Source organism: Chenopodium quinoa, unplaced genomic scaffold (assembly GCF_001683475.1).
Source record: "Chenopodium quinoa cultivar QQ74 unplaced genomic scaffold, ASM168347v1, whole genome shotgun sequence".
Taxonomy (NCBI): domain Eukaryota; kingdom Viridiplantae; phylum Streptophyta; class Magnoliopsida; order Caryophyllales; family Amaranthaceae; genus Chenopodium; species Chenopodium quinoa.
Window position 1 is genome coordinate 1 of NW_018743616.1, and position 16,847 is coordinate 16,847.

Here is a 16,847-nt window from a genome sequence, read left to right on the forward strand (position 1 = left end):
AAATAGCTTTGTTTGAATGTGTTTGACTTTCATTTGATTCAATTAGCTTTGTTTTGAATGTTTGACTTTCATTTGATTCAATTAGCTTTTAGAATGTATTTGACTTTCATTTGATTCAAATAGCTTTATTTGAATGTGTTTGACTTTTAATTGATTCAATTAGCTTTTGTAGAATGTGTTTGACTGTCATTTGATTCAAATAGCTTTGTTTGAATGTGTTTAAATTTCATTTAGATTAATTTGCTTTGTAGAATGCATTTCACTTTCGTTTGATTTATATAGCTTTGTTTGAATGTGTTTGACTTTCATTTAATTAAAAGCTTTTTTTGAATGTGTTTGACATTCATTTGATTAAAATAGCTTTGTTTGAATATGTTTGACTTTCATTTGATTCAATTAGCTTTAATTGAATGTGTTTGACTTTCATTTGATTCAATTAGCTTTGTAGAATGTATTTGACTTTCACTTGATTCGAAAGCTTTGTTTGAATGTGTTTGACTTTCATTAAATTCAATTAGCTTATTTTGAATGTGTTTGACTTTAATTTTCAATTTTTTGTAGAATGTATTAGACTTTTATTTGATTTAATTAGCTTTGTTTTAATGTATTTGACTCTCATTTGATTCAAATCGCTTTGTTTGAATGTGTTTGACTTTCATTTGATTCAAATACCTTTGTTTGAATGTGTTTTACTTTCATTTGATTCAATTAGCTTGGTAGAATGTATTTGACTTTCATTTGATTAAAATAGCTTTGTTTGAATGTGCTTGACTTTCATTTGATTCAATTAGCTTTGTTTGAATGTGTTTGACTTTCATTTGATTCAATCAGCTTTGTTGAATGTATTTGACTTTCATTTGATTCAATTAGCTTTGTTGGAATGTGTTTGACTTTCATTTGATTCAATTAGCTTTGTAGAATGTATTTGACTCTCATTTGATTCAAATAGCTTTCTTTGAATGCGTTTAACTTTCATTTGATTCAATTAGCTTTGTAGCATACATTTCACTTTAATTTAATTTAAACAACTTTGTTTGAATGTGTTTGACTTTCATTTGACTCAAATAGCTTTATTTGATTGCGTTTGACTTTCATTTGATACAATTAGCTTTGTAGAATGTATTTGACTTACATTTGATTCAAATAGCTTTGTTTGAATGTGTTTGAGTTTCATTTGATTCAATTAGCTTTGTAGTATGTATTTGACTTTCATTTGAGTCAAATAACTTTGTTTGACTGTGTTTGACTTTCATTTGTTTCAATTTGCTTTGTAGAATGTATTTGACTTTCATTTTCTTCAAATAGCTTTGTTTGAATGTGTTTGACTTTCATTTAATTCAATTAGCTTTGTAGAATGTATTTGACATTCATTTAATTAAAATAGCTTTGTTTGAATGTGTTTGATTTTCATTTGATTCAATTAGCTTTGTAGAATGTATTTGACTTTCATTTGATTCAATAGCTTTATTTGAATGTGTTTGACTTTCATTTGATTCAATTAGCTTTGTAGAATGTATTTGACTTTCATTTGATTCGAAATCTTTGTTTGGATGTGTTTGACTTTCATTTGATTCAATTAGCTTTATTTGAATGTGTTTGACTTCATTTGATTTAATTAGCTTTGTTTGAATGTATTTGACTCTCATTTGATTCAAATAGCTTTGTTTGAATGTGTTTGACTTTCATTTGATTCAAATAGCTTTGTTGAATGTGTTTGACTTTCATTTGATTTAATTAGCTTTGTAGAATGTATTTGACTTTCATTTGATTAAAATAGCTTTTGTTTGAATGTGCTTGACTTTCATTTGATTCAATTAGCTTTGTTTGAATGTGTTTGATATTTCATTTGATTCAATTAGATTTGTTGAATGAATTTGACTTTCATTTGATTCAATTAGCTTTGTTTGAATGTGTTTGACTTTCATTTGATTCAATTAGCTTTGTAGAATGAATTTGACTCTCATTTGATTCAAATAGCTTTGTTTTGAATGCGTTTAACTTTCATTTGATTCAATTATCTTTGTAGAATACATTTCACTTTCATTTGATTTAAATAACTTTGTTTGAATGCGTTGACTTTCATTTGATTCAAATAGCTTTATTTGAATGTGTTTGACTTTCATTTGTTACAATTAGCTTTGTTGAACGTATTTGACATTCATTTGATTAAAATAGCTTTGTTTGAATATGTTTGACTTTCATTTGATTCAATTAGCTTTAGTTGAATGTGTTTAACTTTCATTTGATTCAATTTGCTTTGTTGAATGTATTTCACTTTCAATTGATTCAATTAGCTTTGTTTGAATGTGTTTGACTTTCATTTGATTCAATTAGCTTTGTAGAATAATTTTGACTTTTATTTGATTTAATTAGCTTTGTTTGAATGTGTTTTGACTTTCATTTGATTCAATTAGCTTTGTAGAATGTATTTGACTTTCCGTTTGAATAAAATAACTTTGTTTGACTGCGTTTGACTTTCATTTGATTCAATTTGCTTTGTAGAATCTATTTGACTTTCATTTTCTTCAAATAGCTTTGTTTGAATGTGTTTGACTTCATTTGATTCAATTAGCTTTGTAAAATGTATTTGACATTCATTTTATTAAAATAGCTTTGTTTGAATGTATTTGACTTTCATTTGATTCAATTAGCTTTGTTTGAATGTCTTTGACTTTCATTTGATTCAATTAGCTTTGTAGAATGTATTTGACTTTCATTTGATTCAAATAGCTTTATTTGAATGTGTTTGACTTTTAATTGATTCAATTAGCTTTTGTAGAATGTGTTTGACTGTCATTTGATTCAAATAGCTTTGTTTGAATGTGTTTAAATTTCATTTAGATTAATTTGCTTTGTAGAATGCATTTCACTTTCGTTTGATTTATATAGCTTTGTTTGAATGTGTTTGACTTTCATTTAAATTAAAAAGCTTTTTTTGAATGTGTTTGACATTCATTTGATTAAATAGCTTTGTTTGAATATGTTTGACTTTCATTTGATTCAATTAGCTTTAATTGAATGTGTTTGACTTTCATTTGATTCAATTAGCTTTGTAGAATGTATTTGACTTTCACTTGATTCGAAAGCTTTGTTTGAATGTGTTTGACTTTCATTAAATTCAATTAGCTTATTTTGAATGTGTTTGACTTTAATTTAATTCAATTTGCTTTGTAGAATGTATTAGACTTTTATTTGATTTAATTAGCTTTGTTTTAATGTATTTGACTCTCATTTGATTCAAATCGCTTTGTTTGAATGTGTTTGACTTTCATTTGATTCAAATAGCTTTGTTTGAATGTGTTTTACTTTCATTTGATTCAATTAGCTTGGTAGAATGTATTTGACTTTCATTTGATTAAAATAGCTTTGTTTGAATGTGCTTGACTTTCATTTGATTCAATTAGCTTTGTTTGAATGTGTTTGACTTTCATTTGATTCAATCAGCTTTGTTGAATGTATTTGACTTTCATTTGATTCAATTAGCTTTGTTGAAATGTGTTTGACTTTCATTTGATTCAATTAGCTTTGTAGAATGTATTTGACTCTCATTTGATTCAAATAGCTTTCTTTGAATGCGTTTAACTTTCATTTGATTCAATTAGCTTTGTAGCATACATTTCACTTTAATTTAATTTAAACAACTTTGTTTGAATGTGTTTGACTTTCATTTGACTCAAATAGCTTTATTTGATTGCGTTTGACTTTCATTTGATACAATTAGCTTTGTAGAATGTATTTGACTTACATTTGATTCAAATAGCTTTGTTTGAATGTGTTTTGAGTTTCATTTGATTCAATTAGCTTTGTAGAATGTATTTGACTTTCATTTGAGTCAAATAACTTTGTTTGACTGTGTTTGACTTTCATTTGTTTCAATTTGCTTTGTAGAATGTATTTGACTTTCATTTTCTTCAAATAGCTTTGTTTGAATGTGTTTGACTTTCATTTGATTCAATTAGCTTTAATTGAATGTGTTTGACTTTCATTTGATACAATTGACTTTGTAGAACGTATTTGACTTTCATTTGATTCAAATAGCTTTATTTGAATGTGTTTGACTTTCATTTGATTCAATTAGCTTTGTTTGAATGTGTTTCACATTCATTTGATTCAATTAGCTTTGTAGAATGCATTTCACTTTCATTTTATTAAAATAGCTTTGTTTGAATGTGTTTGACTTTCATTTGATTCAATTAGCTTTGTAGAATGTATTTGACTTTCATTTTGATTCGAAATCTTTGTTTGAATGTGTTTGACTTTCATTTGATTCAATTAGCTTTGTTTGAATGTGTTTGACTTTAATTTAATTCAATTAGCTTTGTAGAATGTATTAGACTTTTATTTGATTTAATTAGCTTTGTTTTAATGTATTTGACTCTCATTTGATTCAAATAGCTTTGTTTGAATGTGTTTGACTTTCATTTGATTCTAATAGCTTTGTTTGAATGTGTTTGACTTTCATTTGATTCAATTAGCTTTGTAGAATGTAATTGACTTTCATTCGATTAAAATAGCTTTGTTTGAATGTGCTTTACTTTCATTTGATTCAATTAGCTTTGTTTGAATGTGTTAGACTTTCATTTGATTCAATTAGCTTTGTTTGAATGTGTTTGACTTTCATTTGATTCAAATAGCTTTGTTTGAATGCGTTTAACTTTCATTTGATTCAATTAGCTTTGAAGAATACATTTCACTTTCATTTAATTTAAACAACTTTGTTTGAATGTGTTTGACTTTCATTTGACTCAAATAGCTTTATTTTATTGCGTTTGACTTTCATTTGATACAATTAGCTTTGTAGAACGTATTTGACTTTAATTTGATTCAAATAGCTTTATTTGAATGTGTTTGACTTTCATTTGATTCAATTAGCTTTGTTTGAATGTGTTTCACTTTCATTTGATTCAATTAGCTTTGTAGAATGCATTTCACTTTCATTTGATTCAAATAGCTTTGTTTGAATGTGTTTGACTTTCATTTGATACAATAAGCTTTGTAGAATGTATTTGACTGTCATTTGATTCAAATAGCTTTATTTGAATGTGTTTGACTTTCATTTGATTCAAATAGCTTAGTAGAATGTATTTGACTTTCACTTGATTCGAAATCTTTATTTGAATGTGTTTTGACTTTCGTTAAATTCAATTAGCTTGTTTCGAATGTATTTGACTTTAATTTAATTCAATTAACTTTGTAGAATGTATTTGACTCCATTTGATTCAATTAGCTTTGTTTGAATGTATTTGACTTTTATATGATTCAATTAGCTTTGTAGAATAATTTTGACTTTTATTTGATTTAATTAGCTTTGTTTGAATGTGTTTGACTTTCATTTGATTCAATTAGCTTTGTAGAATGTATTTGACTTTCGTTTGAATAAAATAACTTTGTTTGACTGCGTTTGACTTTCATTTGATTCAATTTGCTTTGTAGAATCTATTTGACTTTCATTTTCTTCAAATAGCTTTGTTTGAATGTGTTTGACTTTCATTTGATTCAATTAGCTTTGTAAAATGTATTTGACATTCATTTTATTAAAATAGCTTTGTTTGAATGTATTTGACTTTCATTTGATTCAATTAGCTTTGTTTGAATGTCTTTGACTTTCATTTGATTCAATTAGCTTTGTAGAATGTATTTGACTTTCATTTGATTCAAATAGCTTTATTTGAATGTGTTTGACTTTTAATTGATTCAATTAGCTTTTGTAGAATGTGTTTGACTGTCATTTGATTCAAATAGCTTTGTTTGAATGTGTTTAAATTTCATTTAGATTAATTTGCTTTGTAGAATGCATTTCACTTTCGTTTGATTTATATAGCTTTGTTTGAATGTGTTTGACTTTCATTTAAATTAAAAAGCTTTTTTTGAATGTGTTTGACATTCATTTGATTAAATAGCTTTGTTTGAATATGTTTGACTTTCATTTGATTCAATTAGCTTTAATTGAATGTGTTTGACTTTCATTTGATTCAATTAGCTTTGTAGAATGTATTTGACTTTCACTTGATTCGAAAGCTTTGTTTGAATGTGTTTGACTTTCATTAAATTCAATTAGCTTATTATGAATGTGTTTGACTTTAATTTAATTCAATTTTCTTTGTAGAATGTATTAGACTTTTATTTGATTTAATTAGCTTTGTTTTAATGTATTTGACTCTCATTTGATTCAAATCGCTTTGTTTGAATGTGTTTGACTTTCATTTGATTCAAATAGCTTTGTTTGAATGTGTTTTACTTTCATTTGATTCAATTAGCTTGGTAGAATGTATTTGACTTTCATTTGATTAAAATAGCTTTGTTTGAATGTGCTTGACTTTCATTTGATTCAATTAGCTTTGTTTGAATGTGTTTGACTTTCATTTGATTCAATCAGCTTTGTTGAATGTATTTGACTTTCATTTGATTCAATTAGCTTTGTTGGAATGTGTTTGACTTTCATTTGATTCAATTAGCTTTGTAGAATGTATTTGACTCTCATTTGATTCAAATAGCTTTCTTTGAATGCGTTTAACTTTCATTTGATTCAATTAGCTTTGTAGCATACATTTCACTTTAATTTAATTTAAACAACTTTGTTTGAATGTGTTTGACTTTCATTTGACTCAAATAGCTTTATTTGATTGCGTTTGACTTTCATTTGATACAATTAGCTTTGTAGAATGTATTTGACTTACATTTGATTCAAATAGCTTTGTTTGAATGTGTTTGAGTTTCATTTGATTCAATTAGCTTTGTAGTATGTATTTGACTTTCATTTGAGTCAAATAACTTTGTTTGACTGTGTTTGACTTTCATTTGTTTCAATTTGCTTTGTAGAATGTATTTGACTTTCATTTTCTTCAAATAGCTTTGTTTGAATGTGTTTGACTTTCATTTAATTCAATTAGCTTTGTAGAATGTATTTGACATTCATTTAATTAAAATAGCTTTGTTTGAATGTGTTTGATTTTCATTTGATTCAATTAGCTTTGTAGAATGTATTTGACTTTCATTTGATTCAAATAGCTTTATTTGAATGTGTTTGACTTTTCATTTGATTCAATTAGCTTTTGTAGAATGTATTTGACTTTCATTTGATTCGAAATCTTTGTTTGGATGTGTTTGACTTTCATTTGATTCAATTAGCTTTATTTGAATGTGTTTGACTTCATTTGATTTAATTAGCTTTGTTTGAATGTATTTGACTCTCATTTGATTCAAATAGCTTTGTTTGAATGTGTTTGACTTTCATTTGATTCAAATAGCTTTGTTTGAATGTGTTTGACTTTCATTTGATTCAATTAGCTTTGTAGAATGTATTTGACTTTCATTTGATTAAAATAGCTTTGTTTGAATGTGCTTGACTTTCATTTGATTCAATTAGCTTTGTTTGAATGTGTTTGACTTTCATTTGATTCAATTAGATTTGTTGAATGAATTTGACTTTCATTTGATTCAATTAGCTTTGTTTGAATGTGTTTGACTTTCATTTGATTCAATTAGCTTTGTAGAATGAATTTGACTCTCATTTGATTCAAATAGCTTTGTTTGAATGCGTTTAACTTTCATTTGATTCAATTATCTTTGTAGAATACATTTCACTTTCATTTGATTTAAATAACTTTGTTTGAATGCGTTGACTTTCATTTGATTCAAATAGCTTTATTTGAATGTGTTTGACTTTCATTTGTTACAATTAGCTTTGTTGAACGTATTTGACATTCATTTGATTAAAATAGCTTTGTTTGAATATGTTTGACTTTCATTTGATTCAATTAGCTTTTAGTTGAATGTGTTTAACTTTCATTTGATTCAATTTGCTTTGTTGAATGTATTTCACTTTCAATTGATTCAATTAGCTTTGTTTGAATGTGTTTGACTTTCATTTGATTCAATTAGCTTTGTAGAATGTATTTGACTTTTATTTGATTTAATTAGCTTTGTTTGAATGTATTTGACTCTCATTTGATTCAAATAGCTTTGTAGAATGCATTTCACTTTCATTTGATTCAAATAGCTTTGTTTGAATGTGTTTGACTTTCATTTGATACAATTAGCTTTGTAGAATGTATTTGATTGTCATTTGATTCAAATAGCTTTGTTTGAATGTATTTGACTCTCATTTGACTCAAATAGCTTTGTAGAATGCATTTCACTTTCATTTGATTCAAATAGCTTTGTTTGAATGTGTTTGACTTTCATTTGATACAATTAGCTTTGTAGAATGTATTTGACTGTCATTTGATTCAATTAGCTGAGTAGAATGTATTTGACTTTCATTTTATTCAAATAGCTTTGTTTGAATGTGTTTAACTTTCATTTGTTTCAATTTGCTTTGTAGAATGTATTTGACTTTCATTTTCTTCAAATAGCTTTGTTTGAATGTGTTTGACTTTCATTTGATTCAATTAGCTTTGTAGAATGTATTTTACATTCATTTAATTAAAATAGCTTGGTTTGAATGTGTTTGACTTTCATTTGATTCAATTAGCTTTGTAGAATGTATTTGACTTTCATTTGATTCAAATAGCTTTATTTGAATGTGTTTGACTTTCATTTGATTCAATTAGCTTTGTAGAATGTATTTGACTTTCATTTGATTTGAAATCTTTGTTTGAATGTGTTTGACTTTCATTTGATTCAATTAGCTTTGTTTGAATGTGTTTGACTTTAATTTAATTCAATTAGCTTTGTAGAATGTATTAGACTTTTATTTGATTTAATTAGCTTTGTTTGAATGTATTTGACTCTCATTTGATTCAAATAGCTTTGTTTGAATGTGTTTGACTTTCATTTGATTCAAATAGCTTTGTTTGAATGTGTTTGACTTTCATTTGATTCAATTAGCTTCGTAAAATGTATTTGACTTTCATTTGATTAAAATAGCTTTGTTTGAATGTGTTTGACTTTTATTTGATTCAATTAGCTTTGTTGAATGAATTTGACTTTCATTTGATTCAATTAGCTTTGTATGAATGTGTTTGACTTTCATTTGATTCAAATAGCTTTGTTTGAATGTGTTTGACTTTCATTTGATTCAATTAGCTTTGTTGAATATATTTGACTTTCATTTGATTCAAATAGCTTTGTTTGAATGCGTTTAACTTTCATTTGATTCAATTATCTTTGTAGAATGCATTTGACTTTCATTTGATTTAATTAGCTTTGTTTTAATGTATTTGACTTTAATTTAATTCAATTTGCTTTGTAGAATGTATTAGACTTTTATTTGATTTAATTAGCTTTGTTTTAATGTATTTAACTCTCATTTGATTCAAATCGCTTTGTTCGAATGTGTTTGACTTTCATTTGATTCAAATAGCTTTGTTTGAATGTGTTTTACTTTCATTTGATTCAATTAGCTTGGTAGAATGTATTTGACTTTCATTTGATTAAAATAGCTTTGTTTGAATGTGCTTGACTTTCATTTGATTTAATTAGCTTGGTTTGAATGTGTTTGACTTTCATTTGATTCAATTAGCTTTGTAGAATGTATTTGACTTTCATTTGATTCAAATAGCTTTATTTGAATGTGTTTGACTTTCATTTGATTCAATTAGCTTTGTAGAATGTATTTGACTTTCATTTGATACAAATAGCTTTATTTGAATGTGTTTGACTTTCATTTGATTCAATTAGCTTTGTAGAATGTATTTGACTTTCATTTGATTCGAAATCTTTGTTTGAATGTGTTTGACTTTCATTTGATTCAATTAGCTTTGTTTGAATGTGTTTGACTTTAATTTAATTCAATTAGCTTTGTAGAATGTATGAGACTTTTATTTGATTTAATTAGCTTTGTTTGAATGTATTTGACTCTCATTTGATTCAAATAGCTTTGTTTGAATGTGTTTGACTTTCATTTGATTCAAATAGCTTTGTTTGAATGTGTTTGACTTTCATTTGATTCAATTAGCTTCGTAAAATGTATTTGACTTTCATTTGATTTAAATAGCTTTGTTTGAATGTGTTTGAATTTTATTTGATTCAATTAGCTTTGTTGAATGAATTTGACTTTCATTTGATTCAATTAGCTTTGTATGAATGTGTTTGACTTTCATTTGATTCAAATAGCTTTGTTTGAATGTGTTTGACTTTCATTTGATTCAATTAGCTTTGTAGAATGTATTTGACTTTCATTTGATTCAAATAGCTTTGTTTGAATGCGTTTAACTTTCATTTGATTCAATTATCTTTGTAGAATGCATTTGACTTTCATTTGATTTAATTAGCTATGTTTTAATGTATTTGACTTTAATTTAATTCAATTTGCTTTGTAGAATGTATTAGACTTTTATTTGATTTAATTAGCTTTGTTTAAATGTATTTGACTCTCATTTGATTCAAATCGCTTTTGTTTGAATGTGTTTTGACTTTCATTTGATTCAAATAGCTTTGTTTGAATGTGTTTTACTTTCATTTGATTCAATTAGCTTGGTAGAATGTATTTGACTTTCATTTGATTAAAATAGCTTTGTTTGAATGTGCTTGACTTTCATTTGATTCAATTAGCTTTGTTTGAATGTGTTTGACTTTCATTTGAATCAATTAGCTTTGTAGAATGTATTTGACTTTCATTTGATTTGAAATCTTTGTTTGAATGTGTTTGACTTTCATTTGATTGAATTAGCTTTATTTGAATGTGTTTGACTTTCATTTGATTTAATTAGCTTTGTAGAATGCATTTCACTTTCATTTGATTCAAATAGCTTTGTTTGAATGTGTTTGACTTTCATTTGATACAATTAGCTTTGTAGAATGTATTTGATTGTCATTTGATTCAAATAGCTTTGTTTGAATGTGTTTTACGTTCATTTGATTCAATTAGCTTAGTAGAATGTATTTGACTTTCGTTTGATTCAAATAGCTTTGTTTGAATGTCTTTGACTTTCATTTGTTTCAATTAGCTTTGTAGAATGTATTTGACTTTCACTTGATTCGAAAGCTTTGTTAGAATGTGTTTGACTTTCGTTAAATTCAATTAGCTTGTTTTGAATGTGTTTGACTTTAATTTAATTCAATTAGCTTTGTAGAATGTATTTGACTTCCATTTGATTCAATTAGCTTTGTTTGAATGTATTTGACTTTTATATGATTCAATTAGCTTCGTGGAATGTATTTGACTTTTATTTGATTTAATTAGCTTTGTTTGAATGTGTTTGACTTTCATTTGATTCAGTTAGCTTTGTAGAATGTATTTGACTTTCATTTGATTCAAATAGCTTTATTTGAATGTGTTTGACTTTCATTTGATTCAATTAGCTATGTAGAATTTATTTGACATTCATTTTATTAAAATAGCTTTGTTTGAATGTGTTTGACTTTCATTTTATTCAATTAGCTTTGTAGAATGTATTTGACTTTCATTTGATTCGAAATCTTTGTTTGAATGTGTTTGACTTTCATTTGATTCAATTAGCTTTGTTTGAATGTGTTTGACTTTAATTTAATTCAATTAGCTTTGTAGAATGTATTAGACTTTTATTTGATTTAATTAGCTTTGTTTTAATGTATTTGACTTTTATTTGATTTAATTAGCTTTGTTTTAATGTATTTGCCTCTCATTTGATTCAAATAGCTTTGTTTGAATGTATTTGACTTTCATTTGATTCAATTAGCTTTGTAGAATGTATTTGACTTTCATTTAATTTAAACAACTTTGTTTGAATGTGTTTGACTTTCATTTGACTCTAATAGCTTTATTTGATTGCGTTTGACTTTCATTTGATACAATTAGCTTTGTAGAACGTTTTTGACTTTCATTTGATTCAAATAGCTTTATTTGAATGTGTTTGACTTTCATTTGATTCAATTAGCTTTGTTTGAATGTGTTTCACTTTCATTTGATTCAATTAGCTTTGAAGAATGCGTTTCACTTTCATTTGATTCAAATAGCTTTGTTTGAATGTGTTTGACTTTCATTTGATACAATTAGCTTTGTAGAATGTATTTGATTGTCATTTGATTCAAATAGCTTTGTTTGAATGTGTTTGACTTTCTTTAGATTCAATTAGCTTAGTAGAATGTATTTGACTTTCATCTGATTCAAATAGCTTTGTTTGAATGTGTTTGACTTTCATTTGTTTCAATTAGCTTTGTAGAATGTATTTGACTTTCACTTGATTCGAAAGCTTTGTTTGAATGTGTTTGACTTTCGTTAAATTCAATTAGCTTGTTTTGAATGTGTTTGACTTTAATTTAATTCAATTAGCTTTGTAGAATGTATTTGACTTCCATTTGATTCAATTAGCTTTGTTTGAATGTATTTGACTTTTATATGATTCAATTAGCTTTGTGGAATGTATTTGACTTTTATTTGATTTAATTAGCTTTGTTTGAATGTGTTTGACTTTCATTTGATTCAGTTAGCTTTGTAGAATGTATTTGACTTTCATTTGATTCAAATAGCTTTATTTGAATGTGTTTGACTTTCATTTGATTCAATTAGCTATGTAGAATTTATTTGACATTCATTTTATTAAAATAGCTTTGTTTGAATGTGTTTGACTTTCATTTTATTCAATTAGCTTTGTAGAATGTATTTGACTTTCATTTGATTCGAAATCTTTGTTTGAATGTGTTTGACTTTCATTTGATTCAATTAGCTTTGTTTGAATGTGTTTGACTTTAATTTAATTCAATTAGCTTTGTAGAATGTATTAGACTTTTATTTGATTTAATTAGCTTTGTTTTAATGTATTTGACTCTCATTTGATTCAAATATCTTTGTTTGAATGTGTTTGACTTTCATTTGATTTAAATAGCTTTGTTTGAATGTGTTTGACTTTCATTTGATTCAATTAGCTTTGTAGAATGTAATTGACTTTCATTCGATTAAAATAGCTTTGTTTGAATGTGCTTGACTTTCATTTGATTCAATTAGCTTTGTTTGAATGTGTTTGACTTTCATTTGATTCAATTAGCTTTGTTGAATGTATTTGACTTTCATTTGATTTAATTAGCTTTGTTTGAATGTGTTTGACTTTCATTTGATTCAAATAGCTTTATTTTATTGCGTTTGACTTTCAATTGAGTCAATTAGCTTTGTAGAATGTATTTGACTTTCATTTGATTCAAATAGCTTTATTTGAATGTGTTTGACTTTCATTTGATTCAATTAGCTTTGTAGAATGTGTTTGACTGTCATTTGATTCAAATAGCTTCGTTTGAATGTGTTTAAATTTCATTTAGATTAATTTGCTTTGTAGAATGCATTTCACTTTCGTTTGATTTATATAGCTTTGTTTGAATGTGTTTGACTTTCATTTAAATTAAAAAGCTTTTTTTGAATGAGTTTGACATTCATTTGATTAAAATAGCTTTGTTTGAATATGTTTAACTTTCATTTGATTCAATTAGCTTTAATTGAATGTGTTTGACTTTCATTTGATACAATTGACTTTGTAGAACGTATTTGACTTTCATTTGATTCAAATAGCTTTATTTGAATGTGTTTGACTTTCATTTGATTCAATTAGCTTTGTTTGAATGTGTTTCACATTCATTTGATTCAATTAGCTTTGTAGAATGCATTTCACTTTCATTTTATTAAAATAGCTTTGTTTGAATGTGTTTGACTTTCATTTGATTCAATTAGCTTTGTAGAATGTATTTGACTTTCATTTGATTCGAAATCTTTGTTTGAATGTGTTTGACTTTCATTTGATTCAATTAGCTTTGTTTGAATGTGTTTGACTTTAATTTAATTCAATTAGCTTCGTAGAATGTATTAGACTTTTATTTGATTTAATTAGCTTTGTTTTAATGTATTTGACTCTCATTTGATTCAAATAGCTTTGTTTGAATGTGTTTGCTTTCATTTGATTCAATTAGCTTTGTTTGAATGTGTTTGACTTTCATTTGATTCAATTAGCTTTATAGAATGTAATTGACTTTCATTCGATTAAAATAGCTTTGTTTGAATGTGCTTGACTTTCATTTGATTCAATTAGCTTTGTTTGAATGTGTTAGACTTTCATTTGATTCAATTAGCTTTGTTTAAATGTGTTTGACTTTCATTTGATTCAAATAGCTTTGTTTGAATGCGTTTAACTTTCATTTGATTCAATTAGCTTTGAAGAATACATTTCACTTTCATTTAATTTAAACAACTTTGTTTGAATGTGTTTGACTTTCATTTGACTCAAATAGCTTTATTTTATTGCGTTTGACTTTCATTTGATACAATTAGCTTTGTAGAACGTATTTGACTTTCATTTGATTCAAATAGCTTTATTTGAATGTGTTTGACTTTCATTTGATTCAATTAGCTTTGTTTGAATGTGTTTCACTTTCATTTGATTCAATTAGCTTTGAAGAATGCGTTTCACTTTCATTTGATTCAAATAGCTTTGTTTGAATGTGTTTGACTTTCATTTGATACAATTAGCTTTGTAGAATGTATTTGACTGTCATTTGATTCAAATAGCTTTGTTTAAATGTGTTTGACTTTCATTTGATTCAATTAGCTTAGTAGAATGTATTTTACTTTCATTTGATTCAAATAGCTTTGTTTGAATGTGTTTGACTTTCATTTGTTTCAATTAGCTTTGTAGAATGTATTTGACTTTCACTTGATTCGAAATCTTTATTTGAATGTGTTTGACTTTCGTTAAATTCAATTAGCTTGTTTCGAATGTATTTGACTTTAATTTAATTCAATTAGCTTTGTAGAATGTATTTGACTTCAATTTGATTCAATTAGCTTTGTTTGAATGTATTTGACTTTTATATGATTCAATTAGCTTTGTAGAATAATTTTGACTTTTATTTGATTTAATTAGCTTTGTTTGAATGTGTTTGACTTTCATTTGATTCAATTAGCTTTGTAGAATGTATTTGGCTTTCGTTTGAATAAAATAACTTTGTTTGACTGCGTTTGACTTTCATTTGATTCAATTTGCTTTGTAGAATCTATTTGACTTTCATTTTCTTCAAATAACTTTGTTTGAATGTGTTTGACTTTCATTTGATTCAATTAGCTTTGTAGAATGTATTTGACATTCATTTTATTAAAATAGCTTTGTTTGAATATATTTGACTTTCATTTGATTCAATTAGCTTTGTTTGAATGTCTTTGACTTTCATTTGATTCAATTAGCTTTGTAGAATGTATTTGACTTTCATTTGATTCAAATAGCTTTATTTGAATGTGTTTGACTTTCAATTGATTCAATTAGCTTTTGTAGAATGTGTTTGACTGTCATTTGATTCAAATAGCTTTGTTTGAATGTGTTTAAATTTCATTTAGATTAATTTGCTTTGTAGAATGCATTTCACTTTCGTTTGATTTATATAGCTTTGTTTGAATGTGTTTGACTTTCATTTAAATTAAAAAGCTTTTTTTGAATGTGTTTGACATTCATTTGATTAAAATAGCTTTGTTTGAATATGTTTGACTTTCATTTGATTCAATTAGCTTTAATTGAATGTGTTTGACTTTCATTTGATTCAATTAGCTTTGTAGAATGTATTTGACTTTCACTTGATTCGAAAGCTTTGTTTGAATGTGTTTGACTTTCATTAAATTCAATTAGCTTATTTTGAATGTGTTTGACTTTAATTTAATTCAATTTGCTTTGTAGAATGTATTAGACTTTTATTTGATTTAATTAGCTTTGTTTTAATGTATTTGCCTCTCATTTGATTCAAATCGCTTTGTTTGAATGTGTTTGACTTTCATTTGATTCAAATAGCTTTGTTTTAATGTGTTTTACTTTCATTTGATTCAATTAGCTTGGTAGAATGTATTTGACTTTCATTTGATTAAAATAGCTTTGTTTGAATGTGCTTGACTTTCATTTGATTCAATTAGCTTTGTTTGAATGTGTTTGACTTTCATTTGATTCAATTAGCTTTGTTGAATGTATTTGACTTTCATTTGATTCAATTAGCTTTGTTGGAATGTGTTTGACTTTCATTTGATTCAATTAGCTTTGTAGAATGTATTTGACTCTCATTTGATTCTAATAGCTTTGTTTGAATGCGTTTAACTTTCATTTGATTCAATTAGCTTTGTAGCATACATTTCACTTTAATTTAATTTAAACAACTTTGTTTGAATGCGTTTGACTTTCATTTGACTCAAATAGCTTTATTTGATTGCGTTTGACTTTCATTTGATACAATTCGCTTTGTAGAATGTATTTGACTTACATTTGATTCAAATAGCTTTGTTTGAATGTGTTTGAGTTTCATTTGATTCAATTAGCTTTGTAGAATGTATTTGACTTTCATTTGAGTCAAATAACTTTGTTTGACTGTGTTTGACTTTCATCTGTTTCAATTTGCTTTGTAGAATGTATTTGACTTTCATTTTCTTCAAATAGCTTTGTTTGAATGTGTTTGACTTTCATTTAATTCAATTAGCTTTGTAGAATGTATTTGACATTCATTTAATTAAAATAGCTTTGTTTGAATGTGTTTGACTTTCATTTGATTCAATTAGCTTTGTAGAATGTATTTGGCTTTCATTTGATTCAAATAGCTTTATTTGAATGTGTTTGACTTTCATTTGATTCAATTAGCTTTGTAGAATGTATTTGACTTTCATTTGATTCGAAATCTTTGTTTGAATGTGTTTGACTTTCATTTGATTCAATTAGCTTTATTTGAATGTGTTTGACTTTCATTTGATTTAATTAGCTTTGTTTGAATGTATTTGACTCTCATTTAATTCAAATAGCTTTGTTTGAATGTGTTTGACTTTCATTTGTTTCAATTAGCTTTGTAGAATGTATTTGACTTTCACTTGATTCGAAATCTTTATTTGAATGTGTTTGACTTTCGTTAAATTCAATTAGCTTGTTTCGAATGTATTTGACTTTAATTTAATTCAATTAGCTTTGTAGAATGTGTTTGACTTC